The 23,520-nt window shown below is 36.8% G+C and overlaps 1 long non-coding RNA gene across 2 annotated transcripts in view; it reads right to left on the bottom strand.

Moving 5' to 3' along the window:
• Window positions 1-23,520, bottom strand: part of LOC140341380 (uncharacterized) — a 40,936-nt gene that overhangs the window by 12,541 nt on the left and 4,875 nt on the right. Inside the window, exon 2 of one of the 2 annotated variants that reach the window (XR_011922863.1) lies at window positions 21,185-21,319. This is a non-coding gene — a long non-coding RNA (uncharacterized lncRNA). The remainder of the gene's footprint in view (window positions 1-21,184; window positions 21,320-23,520) is intronic. The other variant, XR_011922862.1, reaches the window with a different exon arrangement.

Raw genomic sequence — 23,520 nt, 5'->3', positions numbered from 1 at the left:
CCCATCTCACATTATTTAGTGGGTAAGTACTTGCCATAGCAGTAATGAAGGGGGTGGAGTGGCTGCCAGAAAGCCGGTCCATAGCCACTCCTTATAAATTGTCTCTTAAGGTGCGAGAGACAGTGTGAATAGTAAAATGGTAAACACAATTATTTCAAAAACTAGGACACTTAAAAAAGTAAAACATATAAATATACCTATTTGGTTAAATGTATTAACTTGTATTGTATTTGGACATGTTGGCATGTTCCAGAAGACTAATCTTCTTTATGGCATTATGTACATTGAACAAATTGAATACAAATAAATAGTAAAAAAATAAAAAAATGTTGAAAACAAATTATATCAATCTTTAGGTAATAGATTGGTTTAACATACAATACGATGAAATGAATGAATACATAAAGTCCACAAGCAGCTCAGTCCACTGTGGAAAGAAACAGAAATCAAGTTTCCAGTGCGCCAACACAGTTGGAACAACTGGCAGCTGGAAGATTGATTTCTGTTTCTTTCCACAGTGGACTGGGCTGTTTGTGGACTTTATATATTCATTCATTTTCTCTTGTTGTATGTTGATCCCATTTATTATAGAAGGGTGTGTTTCATTTTTTACTTTTTTTCACATAATTAAGGTAATTGTGGCAACCATCTAGTCTTTTTTACGGCTTTCTTAAATGTCTTAAATGGTTGAAGAATATCCTTGTTTATAAATACATCTAAAAACTGATTATACTTATAAATATTCCAAAGGGTTAGAGATTCCAGTAAGTATTAAATGGCATCTCTGTTCCCTCATTTACTTCAGTGTTGTCTCCCGCCTGTCATCTGTACAGGAAGTAAGTACACAATCTTGCCCCTGTACAAAGCATTGATCAGACTGTATCTGGAATATGCAGCTCAATTTTGGGCACCAACAAGGACATTGTGGCATTGGAGAGAGTACAGAGGGCAAATAAACTAATAAAAGAAATGGAAGAGCTCAGCTATGAGGAGCGATTAGCTGAACTGAATCTATTCTCTCTTAAGAAGGGATGTTTAAGGGGAGATATGACCACCTTGTATAAATATATAAATGGTCTATATAGAAAACTTGCTTCTCAATGACCAAAGGTCATTACAAAAGACAAGAGGGCACTATTTCAGTCTGGAGGAAAATAAATTTAAACTCTGGATAAGGAAGGGATTTGTCACTGCAAGGTCTGTGAAAATGTGGAATCGTCTCCCTCAGGAAATAGTTTGAGCAACTACTATAGATTGCTTTAAGAAAAAGCTGGATGCTTTTCTAGAAGCACAAATTATAACCGGTATTAAGGCTTTAAAGACAACAGGAACTGTTGATCCAGGGAACATCCATTTGCCTCATGGGATCAGGGAGTATTTTTTTTTTTCCTGTTGGAGCAAATTTAACCAGTTTTTTTCCATCCTCTGGATCAACTATGTCTATAGGGTTTCATTATCTGGTATATTTTTATTTCCCTAGTAGTTGAACTTGATGGACTACCTGTTTGAAACACAATCAGTGGTAAACAGTGCCAGATAATCTATTTCCTACCCTACTAATATTTTCGTACCTTTGGGCTCACTTCCATGCACAACTCCAAAACTAGTCACTGAATTTTTGTACCAACTCCTTGCTTTCCTAAAGTGTATATACTATATGCATGATACATGCAAAAACATACTCATGTCAGAATCAGCAGATGAAAAATTGGTAAATATATAAAAAGGAAAATGCATCCAAAGTCTGGTTAGTTACAGTCCAAAGTTACAGTTTATTACAGTTCTGTTTTCTGTTTAAATATGTGTTAACACCTCAACAGTGTGAAATTACAGCCTTAAGGAAAAGGGAATCCCTACTCATCAGTTCTCATACACTCTCCCACAGTCAGATTGTTGCAACATTAGGAGAATACAGGAGTAGGGGTGTGTATAGGGTATGCTTCGATAGCAGGCAAGTGTTTCTTTAATGCATGCTTGGAAACACACGTGGCCTTCTGAAGTTTTGTGAGAGGCATCTTGTAACAACGGAGTGATGTAACTTTGATGGGATAAGAATATAGCCTGCATTTTTAAAAAAGACAAAAAAACTTACCGTATTTTTCGGACCATAAGACGCTCCGGACTATAAGACGCACCAGGTTTTCCGCACAAGGGAAAACAAGAAAAAAAAAATTGATTTGATTTCCCCTGAGATCCAGCGTGCGGCACTTGTGCCCGCCCACGAAGGCGGCGCCGATCGGCATTCATCAAATCAATCGGCGCCGCCTTCGTGGGCGGGCACAAGTCCCGCACGCTGGGACACAGGGGAACACAGACACTGGCTGCTGTCAGCCTCTGTCTGTTTTCCTCCTGTGTTCCCCTGAGATCCAGCGTGCGGCACTTGTGCCCGCCCATGAAGGCGGCGCCGATCGGCATTCATCAAATCAATCGGCGCCGCCTTCGTGGGCGGGCACAAGTGCCGCACGCTGGATCACAGAACAGGCAGAGATCGGCGCAGCCGGGGACCGGCGGGGACACAGGTAAGTAAAAAAATATGCCCCTGTACCTCTGCATTCGGACCATAAGACGCACCCTGATTTTCCCCCCACTTTAGGAGGAAAAAAAGTGCGTCTTATGGTCCGAAAAATACGGTAATTGGTTTCAACTGACGATGGCCAATATTATTGGTTTATTACCCAATCCTGGTCAATTTAATAGATGACAAAAGATCAAGATGAAGGAAATCTAATCCATTATCAGTAAAGTGAACAGGATCATGCAAATTACCTTATTACTGAATTGCTCACTTGTTTATGGTAAGTCATTCACATTACATTCATACACAGCCCTGTCATTACTGCTTGCAATGGTTGTATAACTACCAATTAACTTATGTACTGTGATTTTACAATAAAATAATCTACAGTGCTCCAAACACGAACACAGATGTGTACACTACTATAGACATTAACCTCCCTAGCGGTTCATTTCTGTCTGGATTTTTATGTCTAAAAGTGGAACGTTGTTTTTCATGAATATGTATTTTACAATATATTATAATAGTATGAGTATAGTAAAAATTCTAAACACAAAATCATGTCAAAACAATAATCAAAAAAATTAAATGTACCCATTTTACACATATAAATCTACTGTATTGCATTCAATACAGTTATTTTGTATTGAATGCAATACAAATAGATTTGAATTTCCCGGCCCGCCCTGAAGAAGGAAGAAGACGAGGATCGCGAAGGAGGACGTCAGCTGATCAGGTAAGCGCTTTATTTATCACTGTTTTTTATAGGTTTACCTATTCCAGTTACCGCTTCCAGCATCTTTTTTCTACCCCGAGTCACACTGGGGGTTACCGCTGGGGAGGGTAACACCCAACTAAATGATGACCGGATTCAGGTAATTCTCATAAGCCCTCAATACTATTGGCTCATATTACAAAGCTAACACATGAAGGTAAGGTTGGTAATTTAATAAAAATATAGGTGTAAGTTATTTTTAAGGAGCCCAATGGGATTCAGTTTGGAGATTGCAGTCACAATGTTTTATGAGTGTTTGGGTCAGATACACTAAGGCTCTCCAAGACGGAGACATTAGACTATAATGAAAGAACCTGGGTGATCCAGCACAACTGGAATGGATTTCCTAAAATAATTTCCCATGATTTGGTAAATGTTTTTAATCATTGACCAAATCCATTCCAGGTTTGCTGGATTACCCAGGATCTCCCATGATAGTCTATCTTCTTCAGTCTTGGAGAGCCTTAGTAAATCAGGCCATTTACATCTGCCAAATCTCTACTAGATCTCTACTTCTATTGAAAAAAGCAAGCCTCACTTCTAAAAAACATTGGTAAATAATTCACAAAGCTTTAACACACCTTTAGAAGGCTCAATTTTTTAAGCCACCAGGGACCTTTAATGGCTAGGAAGGAACAGAAATGCTTGCTGGATTGTAAGGCTTTGTGAATACAGACTGATCTCCATGGACACATCAAATAAATGTCATTTTTAAAAAAAAATGACTTGCTCTTAAATAAAGCTTTGTAAATTAAAAAAAAAACTGTTAGTCAATGTCATTGGTCTGTCAGCGTAGCAAACAATTGGCTAGGAAGGCACACATGATCACTGGATTGTAAGGTCTTGGGTAGACAGGCTGCGCTATGGAAATAACTGCCATTTTTCAAGTTGGGATTACTGGCCAATGGTCAGACAGCTGTGATGTCATGGTTACCATGGCTACACCGATGCTTTCCACTACTTGCTGAGGAGCCTTTCTTGGAGCATCTCCAAAGCATTTATCCTGAGAATTTGTGCAGATTGCAGATTTCTATTTGTTTTGTTTTGTCTTAAATCCCCTACAGGAACATCTGATACCATCTGAGTGCCAAGGCGGATTATCGGAGGCCGTTCACGGGCCAACATCCTGGAAATGCCCTCACATGAGGAGGTAGGCCCAACAGGCCAAAATTCTCCAGTAGCTCACAGGACAAGATCCAGAGTTACACTTCAAGGCACAGTTTCTGAACATCAGCTGCCTGAAAGACGAAGAAGAAGAGGACGTCCAGCCAACAACCAGAGAACTGAAGATCAGCCATTCTGCAGTATCTGCTTGATGGTGTATGAAGAGGGAGACCAAACTGAACAACTCTCCTGTTCACACCTATTCCACCAGGCCTGCATCAATACCTGGCTGAGGCAAAGTCGTACCTGTCCCCTCTGCCGGACATCTGTTCCTGAGATCATTGAAGGTATGCAGCCTGCTGTTATTAGAATGATCATTGAGCACACTGGCAATGAATCTACTCGCCGAGTTAGTATTTGGTCTGAAGTAATGCATCAAGAACAGTCATTCATCGTCTCTGCAGAAACTGAGAGCTCACGTCCATGGTATTTCTCCCTTACAGGTCAAGGTGATGACGTTTATATGCAATTGTCACCAGGGGTTACCATCTGGATTGCAGCTTTTCCGGCAATAGAGAGACCTGTTGGCTAGATCCCTTGCCAGCCTATATCCTATCCCAACCAGGTATGTGCTGAATTTTTTACCTAATTTACTTTTATCAAGAACACTAATAGGTGGTATCTGCAGGGCAAGGAAGCCATATTTCCATATCCCATATTTGGATATTGCTGGGCCCTGCAAAGGTTATTAATTAGTAGGTAATCTGCTTTTGCAAGAGGGAAGGAGCTACTGACTTTTTGCAATTTTTGCAAGCCGCATTCCAGAGGGCTATTCGTGGCTAGTAGAGGGACACACATGCACCCATTTCCTATCCAAAAAGGTCCCAAGCCTGTAAAAGTATTTTTAATTTTTATTTGTGGTAGTTAAGAGTTTAGAATGTGTAAAGGGTATTAGGTATTCCTGAACACATTCCACAGGGTGAAGGGACAAATATTTCGGGGCCACATGTGTAGGATTTCATATTAAACAACGCCGGAACATGCAAAGTAATTAATGGTAAAATGTAGCAATATAGAATTTTAAATAACCAATAATTTTTAATCATACTAGATATGTAGATAGTGCTAGATGGATACAGACAAACAAAAAAAACATAGAGGATAGAGTAGATAACATACAAATGCACACTTACATATCTACACACATAAACAAACGTACACATATAAACGCACATCAAAGCACCCACACACCTACATATATATAAAACACAAATGCATACACACACACACACACACACACACCTAGTTATTAGATGAGGTCTAATGAACACACATCCAACATTAGAAGAACGATGATTAGCATCAAGTAGGGTAGCGCAGTGTAGATTAGAGTAGGTCCTGCCCTAAAGAGTCTACCTTGTCGTGGTGGGCAGGCTTGTAATCATTTGGCCGAAAATGTGTCACAGATTGGGAGACAATCATTTCTCTCCAGTGACTCGTTTTTGGCCAGATGATTAAACCAAAGGACTCTTGATCAGGGCTAACACAAAATAGGATATGTTTAACATCCAGCAATAAACTTCTCAATATAACACGAAAGTAAAAAAAAAAAAAAAAAATCACATAAATTAATTATTGTTTACTATGTTTTTTTTCTTTTTTTTTAATTTGCTAAACTCCAAGCAAATATATATGGCACAGATTACTGATACTTTGTATTTATTAACCCCCCTAGCATTCTAATTCTGTCTGTATTTCCACGCAAAAAGCGACATTTAATAAATTTAATAGTAAATTTTAAATTAAAAAAACACAATAATAAAACACACTAGTAAAGCCTGTAATATAACTGTACAGTAGCATGTATAATATATGGTATATTAATAATTACCGGTATATATATATATATATATATATATATATATATATATATTTATATAAAGATTTCTTTTTATTGGACTCAATACAGCTATTTTGTATTGAATCCAATACAAAATTATTTGAATTTCCCGCTGCTCCTCCCGCTCGCACCGACGTCACCAGGAAACCCCAGAGAACGTCTCTGCAGTGGCCGACTAAAGATCGAAGAAAGAAGACATGTCCCAAGGAGCTGCTGGGACCAGCAGGACGCCAGGGGGACGACAACAGAACAAGGTAAGTTTGGGCTTTTTATGTTTTAATATATGTTATGCTAGACAGCCACATCCAAATACCAATGAATGACCAGTAGTGTGTAAAAGAACAATTGGATGAGGAAGTGCTTCAATGTCATGTAAATACAAAAACCACAACAAAGCAATGAGGATTGATACTGGGATTAAACGATTATCAATGTAGAAACAGACAGAGAAGAAACTGTGATGTCATAAATGAGCATTAAAAGAATACCATGTCAACTATGCAAAAAAAATGTATTCATCATTTGCACAATTTGTGGCTGCCATGATGAAATTCCTAATGCCCGCCATGATGAAATTTCTAATGCCCTATGAGGAGTCACATATCTGATCATTTTCTTCCACACCCTTAAAGGGAGAAATAATTTATAAGCTTTCTGATTCTGAAGAAAAATCTTAAAAATCTTGTTATTAAGAAAAAAATGTATGTACAGGGCAAAACAGAGCAGAGAAAATGTTATAGAAGCCAAAGAGTCATTTCTCTGATTATTTAGCCTTGTGCTTCCAGACCCCATGATTAGATTCTTGACATGTCACAATATACAGAAACAATATAGTTTAAGTAGTTGTGTTTTTTTTTTTTTGTTAAAAAAAACAGCCCTGCTCATTTGATAATAGCTCAATCTTGGCTATCACCTAATATGTATGTTATTATTCTAAAAGTTAAATTGGATAATGACCAACAATAAACTAACGTGTATTCCTAACACAAGTTTGATGATACTTGGGATCCTTGGATTGTATATTAGGCTTGTCCATAATGTCATTGCCTAGCAGTGGTTCACCTACCTTCCTTCCTATTTTTCTGTTGCCCCCTTATATGTCTTTGGACTTTTTTTCTCCTTAAAATGTTTTTCCATTTTTAAGTGTAAAACTGTCAAACTGACTAGTTAATAATCTTGATCTGGCACATTTTTAGTACCTGGACTTTTAGGATTGTTCTTCAACTCAAATCTTCTATGCGGTACTGCAAGTATTTGTACCATGTTGTTTCCCTTGTTATTTATAAGATTGATATATTTTTGAAATATTATATTTCTTTGTAATTCCCTTATTTCTTGAAATTTCATAAAAAAATATTAAAATATATAAAAAATCAGCCCTAATATACCACAGACATGTCCCTTTGTAATGCTATATTTATTATCTTCATATTCTATTCCCAATGAAGCTTCATATCCATTAGACAAAAGCAAAAGGACCATTTGGTTTGGTAACTATGGTAGCTAAAATTTGATTTTTTTCATGATTTGTTCTAGTTGTTTTTTTCTTTTATCTTTGTACCCTCTGTATCTGTACTTTTATGCATTTTAGTACTGTTTAAATAAAGCATAATTAAGATTCCTAGCTCAATTTATGATAGGATTTTGTGTTGTCTTTTATATATATATTTATTGGAACTCTTTATAAGACAGATCTACATTGTGGCTGAAAACGTAAATAATAAATAAAGTGTTCATATGCAGTTTTTCTGCAGTTTTTGTAATACTAAACATAAAGTAAATATGTACAAAAACACTGATTCCCAATTTAAACCCAAGAGGTTAATGTTAGTGATACCTAAGTGGGCATTGTTACTGGTTTCCTGGCTACCTACTTGGCTATGAGGAAATGTGACATTATAGGTTACCTCCAGTTAGCTAACTGCTCCCCTCCTACAATAATAATTAGTTTCTCAGTTTTATGTCCCTATGTGGAGGAAATAATTATTAAAAATCAACGAGGGGCTCCTAGTTCAAGGACATCACTGGTCTTGCAATGTCTATCAGGAATCACACTGATTGGTTTCCAATCATGTGATCTTCATGGCAGCCAGTCACGGTAATCACATGGAATTATTTCAGGTGTGAGTGTGCACAGAGATGTTTAGTAATATAAGACACAGATTGATGTTAAAACATGAAGAAGGTATTCCTTTAAATATTTGCATCCATTTGTAAATATACAATAAAAATATTTACTAAAAACAGTTTAGCAAATAAAATCCTAATTTGACCATAAAACATATGAAAACCAATATTTTGCCCGGTAAATTGGTTATAGCATAACAGTCAGGTAAGATAACTCATTCTAACTGCTCAAGTTTGTCTGTATTTATGGGCTTTAATGATCACTTGTCCTCACAGAAGGGTTAAAACAAATATTTAGTTATGTTAGAAAGTACATTGTGGAAATAAAGGGGCTTCCAATATCTCTAAATCTCAGGTACTTTTTAGCAGTCCTTGTCTGCCCGTATATTACGTACTTTAAAAGGCAGATGTTAGCTCTTTGATGGGAACCTTCCCCAGTCCTGAGAAGCACTCCTGAGAAACATTTCTGAACAAGGAACACAATGTGCAGGCGTTCTGGGGCTGCCAAAAGACAGTAGAACACACAAAGGATGGCAAGGAACGAGTGCAGCCTTCATAGTTATTTTCCAATTAACTAGAAAAGCCAATTAATGTGTGAGGGGTTAAAGGAGAAGGAAAATGTGGCTATAAAACATTAACATGAAAGAAAAATATCACGCACACAACCAGTGTGTGGCCAGGACATGCTAGTGAGCAATGGAACTCAAAATGTAGACATGCCCACATGTTTTGGCACGCTTCACCTCCTTTTCCAACAGGCCTCTACTGCAAGTGCCATTTTTCTGATACTAACTCTGTAGTGGTAAATGAACTGGAAAAATTATGGAATAAAGATAGAGGTATTTGTATTATTATTACACAGTATTTATATAGCGCCATCATATTACACAGCGCTGTACAGAGTTCATAGTCATGTCACTAGCTGTCCCTCAAAGGGGCTCACAATCCAATGTCCCTACCTCAGTCATATGCCTTTAACACAGTCCAAGGTCAATTTTGAGTAGCAGATAGTGTCAAACTCCATGCAGATAGTGTCCTGGCCGAGATTCGAACCTAGCACTGCAAAGACCAGAGTGCTACCTCTGAGCCTGTGCTGCCCAGGTATGGGATATATTACGTAGGACAGGGAATTGGATTTTTCTAATTTCGTTGCTTTGTTCACTTTTTACAAATTCTTGATAAATGGCATCAGATAATTCCCACTATTATCCTGTGTCACTGGAGGCTGACATAAAGATGAGCCATTGCCAGGCTCAATTCAGGCTTGGAAAATCCACATAAAAATTTTGAGGTTCCAGGCATCCCACCTATTTGTCCTCAATGCATAGATACACATATGTTTATCTAAATAACATAACCTTGAGGGGAAAAGTACCATACAGAATATTTCTTTATTTATTTTGTTTTTGGAAGGGTCTGCCTTGTAAAGTCCTTTGATGTACCAGAAATGCTCACTGAGAACAACTGTTCTCTACGCTGACCTATGCTGCTCTGTGTTTTTTTCTCACCTGCTTTTTGTAAATATGACGGAGCAGATGGGGGAATTATGCCTGTGTGAACATATCAATACACATTATAGTTCTAAGAATCTTGTTTGGGCTCTGTAGAAACATCCAAAATCCAAATCCTAGTAGATCAAACCACAAAGAAACATTTGGAGATTGTAGCCAACACTTGCTATAACATGCAATATGCAGGACATAGTCGCAGCTTGTGACACCCTTACCTCTGGGTCCGCTGAGTTTTGCACTCCTGTCCTGTATTTAGCCAAATTCCCACTGGTGTCATTTAATTTTCTTCTTTTTGTGTTTGATGATTTCTTAATTCTCTAGATATGCAGTGATAATGTAACCTATGAGAATGCACCCCACAGTTACTTTTTCTTAGTCCCTGTGTTCAAACTCAGCATTTGTTAGATGTTATGTGTCACTCCTATGCACTAGGTCAGGGGTCTGCAACCTGCGGCTCCAGAGCTGCATGCGGTTCTTCAGCCTCCTTGTTGTGGCTCCCTTCGGCTGCCGCGGGGAGATCTCTGATGGGGGATCCCCTTCCTCCCAAGACACTGCGGAGGAGGGGGATTCCCTATCCGGTGTTCTAATGAAAAAAATCTACCAGTGAAATAAATCTACCACGGGGCGTGTACAAATGGGTGTGTACAATGACATCCCCCTCCTTTGAACCCCAATTCCTCTGGAATGGGGAGGTGTACAAAACCAAAAATGTAGTTGCAAGTGGGGGACACCTGTGAATAACACCCCCTAAAATTTAATTGTTAGGCTATCATCAGAACATAAAGAACTCTGCCCATCAAAAAAATCTACCGTTACACATTGCTGGAGGCACTTGAACCCCAATTTCTCTGGAACAGGAAGGGGGTACAAGTGAACAAAATTAGAGGTGCAAGTGGGGGACACCTGTGGCTAACACCTCCTAAAAACTCCACCCATCAAAAAACCCCTACCCTGTTACACATTGTTGGAGGCTTCTAGCACCTAAACCCCAATTTATCTGGAAACGGAGGTTCAGGTGAAAATAATTTGAGGTGCAAGTACGGGACACCTGTGGCTAACACCTCCTAAAAATTCATAAAAACTCTGCCTATCAAAAAAATCTACCCTGTTACACATTGCTGGAAGCTTCTAGCATCTGAACCCCAATTTCTCTGGAACGGGGGAGAGGCGGTACAGGTGACCAAAATAGAGGTGCAAGTGGGGGACACTTATGGCTAACACCACCTACAATTGAATCGCTAAGGCATCGTCAGAAAATAAAGAACTCTGCCCATCAAAATAATCTACCCTGTTACACATTGCTGGAGGCTTCTAGCACCCGAACCCCAATTACTCAAGATTGGGGGGTACAGGTGAACAAAATTAAAGCTGCAAATGAGGGACACCTGTGGCTAACACACCTTAAAATTTCATCGCTAAGGCATCGTCAGAACATAAAGAACGCTGCCCATCAAAAAAATCTACCCTGTTACGTTAGAAGCCTCCAGCTAATGTAACAGGATGATATGTTAGAAGATGGAGGCTTCTAGGGGCATAGTTCAGTGTTTAATTTATTTCAAAGTAGGCCTACACATGCACACTTGTTGTAACAGGTAAAATAAAAAAATATTAAAACTTTTAAAAGTTTATAAACTGTGTTATGTTTTGTGGCTCCAGACTATTTTTCTTTAGTGGAAGAGGAGGCAAAATGGCTCTTTTGAGAGTAAAGGTTGCTGACCCCTGCACTAGGTCAATGCATCTCCAATAAGCAAATGTGCTGCACTGCATCACACACAATGCAACACATTACTATGTGTACATGTAATTTTTCATCTATTCTTGTGTGTTGCCAGCCATAATTAATTAACTACTTTATCAACACACACACTAACTTTTTACAAATTATACAAGAACAGCAAAGGGTGAATGGACCCTAACTGTTTGAAAGACAGTAACTGTATACTAATTAAGATATTCAGCTTTTATGTATTTTTATATATAAAACACAATACAACAAAACATACAGCACATAAAATGTTTCAATTTCCAGATTCCAAAGTTAACATTACCATTTACATTTTTCATGATGTAACGAATATTACATCAAGTTTTACGTTTCCTTTTAGATTCGTTATAATTAATCCAACTTCAAATGGAAATGGAGTCATTTGGAAAAATGGAGTCAAATGGAAACCCTAAACCATTGCCCAAAAACTTTTACTATACTTTGATTTTATAATTAGCACCCATAAAAATAAAACTAAATATTGATTACCAAGTATTCATTTTAAAACAATCCATGTGTGACACACCAAGTTGAATAGCTAAACCTATCATATATAATTCTTCTTTCTTGAACATGTAATACTTTCTCCTTAAACTTTTCTCACACCTTCCTTTTTGGGCAATCTCAATTTGGATAATGATATTCTAGCTCTCTTACTTTGCCAAAGGAACCTACTAAATGCCCTATCCAGCATTTGTATACCTTTATGTCTTAGTAACAGAGGTATTGTTCGCATAAAATAGAGCAATTTCGCAAAAGAGGCAAATTTTATTAAATGGCATCTGCCAAACAATGATAGTGGTAACCTGTCCCACCGATCTAATTCTTTAAGAATTTTCTGTATTAGCTATTCAGCTTTTGATTAGTATTAGTATTATAATCATACAAAGCCCTCCTGAAGTCACATAAATAAATATGCATCCATATTAACAAATAACAACCTCCATTCTCAGTCTTATCTCAACTTCCATGGTCTACCACACCAATTCTATTCCTATTGAAAGACAAGTATGTGTGAGGAATCCTGTGTGGAAGCTTGTGTCTGATACTTAGGTATGCATAAAGCACTGGAGTGTGAGTATTAAAAGCATATTTTTTACTAAGAAAGTAGTACTTACAGTGGTACCTAAAGGGAAACTAAACCCAAAACAAAAAAATCACGCTTACCTTCAATCCCGCAGATCAGTTTATCCGTCATGAGCTTTCTTTCATCGGCTCCCGTGTCGTCCCGGTCACTGTCTTCGACTTGGCATAGAGGGAGCGCCAGGTGCTGCCATCCTCTTCTATCTTCTTTCTACGTCACCCGATCTGTGCAGGTGCAAGATCAGGTAATGTAGATTGGGAAAAAACTTGCCGATCTCACGGTGCATGCGTGAGATCCGCAATTTTTTTCCCTATTGATGAAAAGGCTCCTTCTGCGCATGCCCGAGAAGGAGCAGCCAAGAGCCTCCTGAGATGCGTGACGTAGGTATCCTAGGAGGCTCTGCGCTCCCAATCATTCTTGATCACCTAGGCGATCAAGAATTAAAGAGTGCAGTGGTGCACCCTTTTTTTTTTTTTTTTTTTTTTTTTTTTTAAAAAAAGGGTGTTGCATTTAAAAATAAATCAGAAACAATTAAAATATTTACTTTAAATGAAAGGTTTGTCTAGGTATTTAGGTACGCTTTAAGGGTTTTCTTAAGCAAAACATGCAGAGGTAAAATACTATAATGAGATAAAACTGCACAAGGCTTTACTGAGGCAAAAGTAAACAATTGCACATACAATTACATAGTTATATAGTAGATTAGGTTGAAAAAAGACATAAGTCCATCAAGTTCAACCACTAGGTAAATAAACATATCCCAGATATAAAACCCTATAAGACATAGTTGGTCCAGAGGAAGGGAAAAAAAACCCTGGTACAATTTGCTTCAACAGGGGAAAACAAAATTCCTTCCTGATTCCATGAGGCAATCGGATGTTCCCTGGATCAACAGTCACTGATATTTTTACTTTAAAGCCTTAATACCTAATTTTATTCTGTGCTTCTAGAAAAACATCCAGCTTTTTCCTAAAGCCATCTATAGTAGTTGCTGAAACTACTTCCTGAGGGAGTCGATTCCACATTTTCACAGACCTTACAGTGAAGAATCCCTTTCTTATCTGGAGCTTAAACTTCTTTTCCTCCAGACGCAAAGAGTACAATCACAGTATAAAAAAGGATCAAACATATGTGTCACATATATATACACCCACATTATAGAAAAACACAATACACATTGTAATCCACAGCTACAGTGATGTCACATTTTGGGGTACAGTAATACAACTTGTTTAACCTGGAAGGTGGTAACACATAAACAAGTTCTCCACATTTGACACAACATGCTTCATTTTGAAACTTTAGTAAAATATTATTACTCAAATTGTTGCTACAAAAATAACTTTTAAACAAACAAGTATTTTTCTTGCATAAAAAGCAATGCCTCAAGCTAGCCATTGACTTGGATTTAAATAAGGAGTGATGATTTGTCTTTAATTTCAACTATCTGATATAGTGTATGTTTGTCATAAAACCTAGCACAACAATTAGTAAATGTGTAAACCTGAGGTCAGTAGCATATGGACCTGAAATCTATTTTGCAGGGATGGATATTTCAAATTTATCAGTTTTGCCTTTTTAGAATAAATAAAAAGGCAAAACTCTTCTCATCTCACTCATACACAACAGTAACTCTCTAATTTCTTATTTATGATGAAAATGCATAATCAGATTATTTAAAAAGGCAATATATATATTTTTTACTGGTTCACTTCGATCTATCTCTACAGTCTTCTTTACTATAATCTATTACTATATATATTTTAATGCTAAGATTTTAAATCTTTAGGTAGTACTCTATTCCTAATATACTTTAAAACATACTTTCTTATGACTTTTATTCATTGAAAGTGTTTTAAACATATAAACATGATTAAACATATCTTACAGTCCATTGGTACACCTTAGTTTATTTGCATGCAGTGATGCAATTTCAGTGTGTTATACCTTTGCTGAGCATTCCAAATGCTTTCAAAATAAGTCATGTATAAAAGTAACACTGCTACAACATCTCCAAATAGAAATGCATATTTTACATAGATTCATGTTACACACAGAGATGTTGAATTTGTAGTCTATATACACAATACTGAATGTACAGCCCTGGTACTTGGAATGCATCTTATTATTATTAAACAGGATTTATATAGCGCCAACATATTACGCAGCGCTGTATCTTGAAAATTCTCACTTTTAATATACTCTTTAATAAAGCACTACACAGTAGTATATTTCCTATTATCTGTGCTGTGATGCCAACATATTTCTGGTATATAGTCCTTATTTATTAAAACTCTTTAGGACTGCAGAAGATAGACTATCATGGACAAACCTGGGTGATCTAGCTTACCTGGAATGATTTCTTAAAAATCTTTTGCTATTAAATGTTAAATATTTCTAATTTTGGGCCAGATTTGCTGAATCACCCAGGTTCACCCACAATCTTCTAGATCCGTCTTCTTCAGCCTTATATAGCTTTCATAAAATCAGTCATAATGAGTGAATATGTGGTAAATGTAAAGCAAATGAGATTTACATACGAGAAGGAATGTGTTCTTCTTTTGAAGTAGCTATTTTAACCTTGTGATCGGTAACCTCACAAAAAGCAAAAAGTGTGGCTCCGGGTAAAAAAACACGCGCAGTGAGAATTTCAAATTATTTTGTATTGGATTCAATACAAAATAACAATATTGAATCCAAAGTAATCATTATAATATATATATATATATATATATATATATACCGGTATATATATGCCGGAAATCTTTAAGGAACTGGATTATCGATGGCCGGATTTTTGAATGTTAAAATTATGCTACTGTACAGTTATATTACAGGTTTCAGCATTTTTTATTTATTTAGGCACCCTTGTTTTAACAGATTTTTGTGTTTTTTTATTTAAAGTTTATTAAATATTGGATATATTTCAGTGAGTTATGGCTAGGAATTACAGGCCTACAATGTAAAATAAATTTTCATGAAAGACAATATACTGCTTTTAGACATAAAAATCCAGACAGAAATGATCTGCCCAAGAGGTTAATTTCCTCCAAGAAAATTAAGCTTGCCCTGAGACAGATAAGAAATTGTTAATAAAGCTTGCAATGAAATTAGTAAAATATCCCATGAATGCCTCTCTGTCCACTACACCACCTAAATGATAACATGCTAAATTAATCAACACCTATTTTAAACCAACCACACTGACCTCTCTAGCTGCTTGTACGTCCAATTAATCTTCAAAGATCAGAAGATTATTCAGTTTCAGTCCTTTCTAAGAGTTTAGAGAAGCTTCTTTTTGTTCACATTATGAGACTGACATGATTCTATGTAAAATATAAGGAAGGGAGCTTTGATTTCAGTATTGCTATGAAATGTAAGAATGACTGGTCTCTTGACCCCTGACCGACCACATAGTTTCAAATATCACATATATCTGTACCACTATAATTTGTGTTTAAGTTATATATTAAAAATGGTTGTCCAATTACATGTGAAGTTTGAAACTATGATCAGTCTGGGGTCAATAGACCTTGTCTGGAGGTAATGTATGTATATGATGGATACAACTTGTTATTTAGAGTCTGTATTTTACATCATATTATGTCATAAAGCAATAATAAAACAATTAGTATTTTAAATTGTTCTTTTAAGGAACCTAAAATATATGTTGATGCCTGAAAACTCCTATTGATTTTGAAGAAGTTTACTATACATATGTTGTGTTAAAAACATGGCATATTTAATAAATATACTTGATCTTTCTGAAAATTTATCTTACAAAATACACAATATTAGTAGTGCAAATAAACAGTATACATTTACATGATAAAGGATTTCAAGAGCACTATGCAATAGTTAAATAGGTGGAACAGTACTAGCCATTTGCTTCAATCTTTGTCTAAAGCAGTGGTCGCCAACCCTTTCGGACCTACAGACCACTAAACTTATGGGCCCCGGACCGCATATGTGCAGGGGGCCATGTGTCACTCAAAGGGGAACAGCCTAGTGACGTCATGATGCCAGAACCCGCCCAGGTCTGAGCCTGTGATGGGAGAGTGAGCTCTCCCATCACAGGTCTCCCAGGCACTGAGCCTGTGATCCAATACGAGGGTCATGGTCTGTGGCTCTGGTTGGTGCGGCCCCCCAGTGGGGTCTTTCTTCTGACACCGCTGGGGGCGCACCGGCCAGAGCTGTGGACCACCAAAATTTTCTTGCAGAATTACTGGTTGGCGACCGCTAGTCTAAAGGAAAACTGGGACTGATCAATCCTATAATAGATGAGTCAGTATGATAAATGCAGGCTGATGTACTGTTCATTGTACACAACAGATTTTTTTAAAAGGTTGCATGGAAATTGTATCACTACTTTTGAAATAATAAAAATGCTAGTCAGTGGGTGTCTCAATCTATCTGTCTCTACCTTATAGAGGTTTGGATTTTTCCCATGCTCTAAAATGTTGCTATTGCTGCATATGTCCCCAACAGAAAATGTTCCCCTCCTTGCTTGATTCATGATTATTGTAGGCGGGACAGAAGAAAAATCCTCCCCACAATACACAAAGAAGGCATTTAAAACCTTACAGAATATATCTGCACTGCTGGTTTACCAGACCTGAATTATCTGTAAAAATACACACGTATTAACTTTAGTGCATATAAACAAAATATATAATCACCAATGTTTCTGCAAAATATTAAAAATGAGGTTGTATAGCTCAGTGCCACTAGGTGAAAGTGTTATGTTAAATTTGTGTAAAATGTTCTTCTCAGTGGAACTCTATGTTTATGATGTCATTTTCTGTCCCCATGGGGGCTCAGCCAAGGTGAGTCTTAACAGGTAACAGCCACATATATCTGTAGCAGCTTCCAAAGCTAACTTTCATTTCACCCCCTGCTATATCTACAAGAAAACATGGATGCATGAATGAATTCAATAAATATCTAAGTGGATTACAGGTTTTTAAAAATACAGAAATCTTCTGTCAATGGCTTCTTAACCCATCTGGAGTTGTTCAGACTAGGGAGATCAACAACGTTAATAGGGGATTACTAAAGATATTAAAATTCTATAGCATTTTGAAGTAATAGAAAAAATACCAGGGTTTTAAAATTTGTGCAACAACATTTACTAAAATAAGAAGATCTGGAGGAAATAAATGATGATCCTCTGGGAAAAGTGACATATTTCCTTCCACCTAGTACCTTACCAAATTGTAAGTGTCAGTTCTTCAGAAGGTGTTAAGTGTGAAGTCACTGGGATGTGAGCAATCAGGATCAGAGATAGAACAGTGAATAATGTCATTTTGCAATGTTACTCGGGTAGTGAACATGACTGGAATACCATACCTAGGAATTTCTAGCATCAAATGAATCAACTACGGAAGATTTAATAGCAATCCTAGTTGTGGCAGTTTAGGCATTTTAGTTACAAAAGGATGTCACAAGAGGGTGTGATATTGCATTTTTTTTTCTATATTTATGCATTTGGGTACTAAGAAGAAAGAATATACTTTATATACATAAATCTAACCTTTTTGAATATATTTCAATATATATATATACACACACACATACATATATTTGTAGTTTTAAATAGTGTGGGGAACAGTTATACTTAGTTCAGGTTTTTTATTCCTTGTGAGTTCCCCCGTCATAAAATAGAAGTATCTAGGAAAAGGGGTACTGCTTATCCCCAGGACCAAAAAGCATAGATAGCAATAAAAATACCAGAAAAAGTAACTTACAAACTGTATTTAAAAAAATGTGTTTTTTCTCTGCCATAGTTGAGAGATTCTCCATCACTGAGGGTCCATTCTTTTACATGTGTGTGTGTTGGAGCTACGTTGCCATGGGGCGTCCTCACATCCTCACAATGCTAAATGGTGTCCCAAACAGAACCCTGGGAATTTAGGTTCTTCCAACTAATTAGTTGCCCTTCCAAGTCTTTTCAACAAACTGAAGACAGAGATGGACTCTCCCTCCACCTAAAAGTGGTAATTCTGTACTCTAGTCCAATAGGAACAACACATAATCTATGAAGCTCTTCATTCATTAATACGTCATTAAATTTATGTTTTTTCAATACAACTAGCATAAGTACCTGAATTTGTTTTAATATCATACTTATGCAATGCCCTGTACAGCTGTAGACTGGGAGAGGAATAAGCTTGACTAAAAGCCAGTCAGGTGTGCTGCAATGTTGATAAAGAACACGGCTAAGGTTATCTTAGATAATAAATCAATGTTCAGAAAAAAAGCAATTTGCATCATCATGATGTAATTATATACGCAACCTATACGCAAGCAGGTATGTTTTATTAACTTGCTCGGATCTGCAAGTTTAATGACGGCAAAAAATAGACCAAAGGAAATCAAACAACTAGCATAATATGAGGGCACATCCAGTAGGCATTACTGGAAGAGTGAATAAAAAGATTCATCCCAACACTATCATCCCCAATTGTTTTGATTTTTTATTCCCCAATAGTGCAGCAATTCATATACTTTATATATGCACAGCACCACCTAGTGGCAAAGCAGAAAAGATTCACATCTGCAGAAAAACAAGGGATGCCAATTTTCATCTGTTTTTTGTATGAGTCAGAACTGCACACAAGGATGTACAGAGGAGGAAGGGAGCCACTTAAATATTCTGCATGTTTGAGCATTTTTTCATCTCAGGGACTAATGCCAAACACAAAAAAGTAGGATTGGGACACATGTGAACACTGATTGCTGCTGTTCTTTCTTAACATTTTAAAAGCCAACAAAGCATTTTCATGCACAAAAGTCACCAGCCACCTCAAAGTAGATGTGCAGACAACACATCCAATACATTCCACCTATCCTTCCCATTAGGTCCCACTAACTCAAACTTTTGGGTGGTCAGCAGGCACACTGCCGAGTAAAATCAAATACAGTCCTACAACAGAGCTTTATGTAAACTGTTCTTTCTGCACATAGCTTTTATTTTTAGGCAAAACAAAAAAGGAAACACAAACAATAACAAAAGATAAGAAAAGACAAATTACCATTAACATAAAAGTGAAAGTCTTAGCATTCACTTTACTGGAGAAGTCTACCAACATATGATAAATATTGAGCTGTAACACATCAGTTTCATTTGAAGCCACCCACATGTTAACAGTTTTTAAAAGTCTACAAGACAAAATAAATTGTTTTATTGTATCCAGGAGAGGTCTGAGTCAGATTCTACTTTCTAGTCCTTGCAGCTTCTCACAGCCACAGCAAATCAGTGGTAATTAATACCTGTCTTTCATCTTCCAGTCTTCTTGCAGGCAATATACCGTCATTATTAACCAATAAAGGATGTCATCCACCCATGACTAATGCTCAAACTGATCACACCAATACCTATCCAATCAAGTTTCTTCTTCTAGATGCTTGCTCTGAAATCTCTTCAATGAATAAAAGATATACATTAGTTCAGTGAAAAATGCTGTTTACTTCATAAATAAAGAGAACAAATGTTATGACCATGCAGGGCAAAGAAACTGGTTTATTTTAAAGCCCAACTCCAGCCATGGGTCTCATCACCTAACCTTCCAATTAACGCACCCCTACACAAATCACAAAAGAACCTGTTTACTTACCTTTTATCCAGGTGTAATCAGTACAGAATTGTCATATAATGATATGGTGCCACTTTGCAGGATTCTCTTGGGAGCTTAGGATAATGAGAAGATAATTTGCAATCCTCTTCTGGGTTAAAAAGCTAGGCATCATTCTAACCAGAATTTGGATTGCTGCCCAGGAATAGGGCGACTCTAGTAGCTACAGCTGTTTTTTTTTTGTATGTTTCAAGATGTTGGGGAGCAATGTTTGCCATTCTTTGCCCAACTGGAAATAGGTATTCGCCTAGCACATCCTCCAACTGATCTGGAGTGCATTGAAAATAATGAAAGAACATACTGATGCTTTTAATCAACCTACCATTATTTACTGGTGTCAGTTCACTATCACCACCTTTAGTACAGGTACACTTTTATACTCAGTTCCATTATTAAATGGTCAGCAAAATCATTATCTTTATCCCAAAGATCCAATGTTTTTTCTGCTCTGGCTAACCAGAATTCTCATCTCTGAACATCCTGAGTAACCTAAAGTGAGGTGCTAATCTTTAGTGCAAGACTGTACTTGATGAGAGAGGATGATATGAGAACACAACACGTGTCAGATAACATGGATCTAACTGGAAGACAACAGGCAATATAATAGATTGAAATGGTTTACTTTTTTCTGGAGTTTCTCTTTAATGATATTTGTTCCTATTCTATTTGATGTTATATTGAAAGATGATGAATACTGTTTATTATGGTTCAAATTTGCAAAGCAGATTTTCTAAAATCAAGAAGCTTAATCAAGAAGATTATGTTGTACCCTAAATTAATACAAGGTAATGTAAGGTAAGACGAAGGAGGGGGCTATACCAGTCTTCACCATATCACTTCAAGCATGAACACCAGACTTCAGGTATGTCATATTCTTCAAGAACACAGCACAGCCAATTGTAGCCTAAAATGGAAAAATATATTAAAAACTTTAGACACAGAAGTGAAGCGTTATCGAAATGTTAACGAAAGTCAAACGTTTTGGAATCAAAGGACAGTGAAATCTGCAGCTGTATTACAACTCAAATATGTTAATAAATGTTATATAATAAATCAACATCACAGATAACAATTGGTCGCTTGGATAACGGTAACAGAATCAATATGTGTTTAAAGGGCTGCATTCTGGTAAGCTGACTTGGTATATTGAAACAAGAGCCCTAAATCACTGAGCCGTGTTACACTTAACGTGTAATAAAGTGGCCGATCAATATTTTCACATGTGATCATTGTTTGAGAGTACACTTCAGCATGTCTATAGCAGAATGATGAATAAGGCACAATACCAACAAGATATCAAGACAAATATGTTATTTGCACAGCAAGCCAAAATCAGTTTCTTTGATCATAATTAATATATACTATTGATCATAATAGACAAGTAGTGAACAACAGGAGACCAGGTGCAGACCACCTTTATCTGCAGACTTTTAAAGTGTAAGGAAGTATCTTCTTCAGTGCCAATGACATAACATTATTTTATAAATGTATGAATGTTGCAAATTATTTCTGTTTTAATTTCCATGCAGTCAACAAAAACCTTTCATTTTTTTATAATATATTTATATTTTTAAAATAACTAATCATAATTTATGATCAAATCCTTACTAAACATCAATGCTCTGAAGCACTAAGGAATAAGAAGTTCCTTTAGGAACTTTGAACTCAGCTTAAACTTTTTTTTTTGCACAATGAATATTTTCTAGCTGATTCGCTGATATAATTTGTGTATTTCTGTGTTCCTAAAACTAAATCTTCCTTAGAAAATGACACTAAATTTCAGAGAGAATCATGGCATAGGGACAGGGCAATGTATCTTCAATGACCTTATCAACCTCCCCCCCCCCCTGCTTCATCCCCAAGCCCCCCTCCTTTTCAACGTACGTACATCTTAAAGAGAGCAAGTACATTTTAGGAGAGTGTGTCATAGTTCTTTAATGCATGCCGCCCATGCAAATTTAACTTTTAGGAAGGAGGGGTCTGGGTAAGGGTATTTTTTTTTCTCAATGGAAAAGATGTGACTCAAGATGTGTCATCTTTTGAAAAAAACACACATACAAATAGTGCGACTTGCTTTCCTTCATCAGTGGTGTATATAAACCCCCAATTTGTAGTGGTGTAAGTTCACAAGCTCACACACACATTCCCACTAAAGTCACTCACACTCAGTGTCTCCCTGTAGGAGACGTTGTCACTAGTGAATGCAGGAATTCCTATCTGCTTTGGCTGCAACTACTACCTCAGAACTGGGCAGCAGGTGAATTAAAGTAGAACACTGATAGACAACTGAAACGCCACCAGAACGTATACCGGCCGGACGTATTGCTGAGATAGCCAAGAAAAACAAATAAAAACAACAACATCCAAAATTTAAACGCGACAACAAGAAATTTGCAGAAAACACATCACAAAACAGCGTTTATCAAGCAAGACAAAATATGAGAAGTAAGTAAAACTGAATGTATCTCTTTTATTTCTGATTTGATTTTAATGTTAATTATTTGTATGTAGAGTATTTTTTAAGGGGGGGGGGGGCTTTATCATTGCTGAAAGGTAATCAATGTAACTTGAGTGATTTGCTGATTTGGGTTTTAAAGGGATGCTTAAAATTTGATATTTGCCTTAGGGAAATTGTTTGGGTCATTATTCAGTCAGATGTTGAAAGGCTTCTGAAATGTTGTGATTTGGGGCATCATTAGGAGTACTACTGCTACATGGTACCCAGAGTGTCAGAAGTCACCTCTGCAGCTGGGAACACTTTATGAACTTGTAGCGCCTCCTACTGGATCAAGTGTAAATTCCTCATTGAGCTCTTTCCCTCCAAGGGAGCAAAGCCAAATGAATGTCCCAAGTCATTTAGTAAAATTGTAGCTTGCATATCTGAGAAAACCCCTGTTAATGAGATACATGACCCACTGCATTATGTGGAACTGTTTTCAGCAGAAACTACAAGCTGCAGTTTATGCAGATAAATTAGTTTAATTAGATATATTTATTCAACGCTGAGTGATCGCAGTGTTTTCTGATGTTACATTTGTCAGACATTGCCAAGTAGGATTCTGCAGAACTCAAATTCTATAAATGATCTCACTCTGGTACAAGAGT

The sequence above is a fragment of the Pyxicephalus adspersus genome, chromosome 11 (assembly GCF_032062135.1).
Source record: "Pyxicephalus adspersus chromosome 11, UCB_Pads_2.0, whole genome shotgun sequence".
NCBI lineage: Eukaryota > Metazoa > Chordata > Amphibia > Anura > Pyxicephalidae > Pyxicephalus > Pyxicephalus adspersus.
This window is presented reverse-complemented; position numbering and strand designations above follow the sequence as displayed.